Genomic DNA, 1,478 nt, shown 5'->3' with positions numbered 1-1,478 from the left:
GCTCCCTTCTTCTCCATGCAGCGAGCCTGGCGCAGCGCGTCCAGCAGGGCTGGTCCCTGGCAGCCCCCAGCCGCGGGCTCCGGCGTTCCTAGCCTTCCCTGGGGGTGGGGGTTAGTTACAAAGGTTCCTGTGGGTCTCTGGAGTGGGGAGCACGGCGGCCGCTTCTCATCTGAGAGCAGTCCCAGGGCCCGGCCCGCCTCCGGCCCCGCACAGGGGAGAATGTCCAGAGGTGCTGTGTGTCACCACCTGGTCTTCTAATTTGGAAGGAGTTGGAAAGGCCTTTTTGTTGATGAAAAGTTGGAAACAGTGGCACATATCTGCAAATATCGAAAGAATAAAGATTTTGGCAAGTTATACTCAAGCCCCGCACAGTCGGTCAGCACTGGTGAGGGCAGAGACCCAGGCGGCTGGGGAGAGGCGGCGGCGGCGGGAGGAGGAGGAGGGGGAGGGGGGGCGGGGGTGCGGGCAGGCGGCGGCAGCGGTGGCGCCGGGCAGTCCATGTCAGCGGGGAGTGTTCTCCACTCCGGGCCCTACACCCTCCTGCTCACCCGGGCTGCCAGGAGCCAAGGGCACAAGGAAGAGGCAAAGGACCGCAGCCGCAGCGCGGGGGCAGCACAGCCAAAGGAGCGGGAAGAGGCAGGCCAAGGGCCACCGCCCGCGGCTCCACCGTCCGTCAGCACCCGCCCCGGGCCTCTCCTGGGCGCCACGGCCTCTGCCTCTTCGGCCCAGGGGGGAGGAAGGTGGATGGGCCCGCTGCCACCGGGTCCCCAGACAGAAGAGCCGGTCGTGGGGAGCGGGGCGCAGGCTGTCCCAGCCAGGCTGGTGAGCAGAGAGGCCCCAACCAGCAGAGGATCCCTGGGAGCCCAGAGGGGGCCCCCCCAGGACGGGAAGCCGGGCAAGAGTGGCAACAAAACGAGTAACATGAAGTCATGGGGGAGACGGGGGACGCTAGCGGCCACGTCCAGCGGGAGAGTCACGGGGGCGCCAGCCACAGAACAGGCGTGGCCCTGCTGGGGAGGACGAGGAGGGCAAGGGGGTGGCCCCGGCAGCGATGATGAGAAGGGGAGGTCCCGAGATGCACCTCTAGAGACAGACACGTCTTGAGGCTGCCTCGGGAACAATGGCGCAAGTGAGGTCACCATGGAAACAATGGAAAGAAAAAATAAGGTTGCCACGGTGAAGATGGAGAGAATGAAAGGGCCCGGGGCCGGCTGTGCCCAGGACGCGCGCGCGGCGAGGCGGGCGGGCAGAAACAGCTCCGCAGCGCAGGCAGCTGAGCGCGGGGAGCGCCAAGGCGCTGGCGAGGGGGCCCTGGGCCCGGGCGGGCGGCAGAGGGAAGAGCGCGTGCCCCGGGGTGGTGCAGGACCAGCGGCAGAGGAAGGCGAGAGGTGAAGAATGGTGTGGAGGGAGCAGGTGCTGAGGGCATGGATAGCAGTCACTGCAAACACAGGTCGCCCACGGGCTCGGCGGCGGCGGCG

General features: G+C 67.5%; 1 protein-coding gene across 3 annotated transcripts in view; it reads right to left on the bottom strand.

Annotated features, from left to right (window-relative positions):
- The window catches only part of AGAP3 (ArfGAP with GTPase domain, ankyrin repeat and PH domain 3), a 51,946-nt gene that overhangs the window by 21,052 nt on the left and 29,416 nt on the right, over positions 1 to 1,478 (bottom strand). The gene's annotated exons all lie outside the window — the stretch shown is intronic.

Source organism: Neophocaena asiaeorientalis, unplaced genomic scaffold (genome assembly GCF_003031525.2).
Source record: "Neophocaena asiaeorientalis asiaeorientalis breed wild unplaced genomic scaffold, Neophocaena_asiaeorientalis_V1.1 scaffold407, whole genome shotgun sequence".
Classification (NCBI taxonomy): Eukaryota; Metazoa; Chordata; class Mammalia; order Artiodactyla; family Phocoenidae; genus Neophocaena; species Neophocaena asiaeorientalis.
The sequence above is the reverse complement of the archived record's forward strand: the minus strand, read 5'-3'. Positions and strand labels throughout refer to the sequence as shown.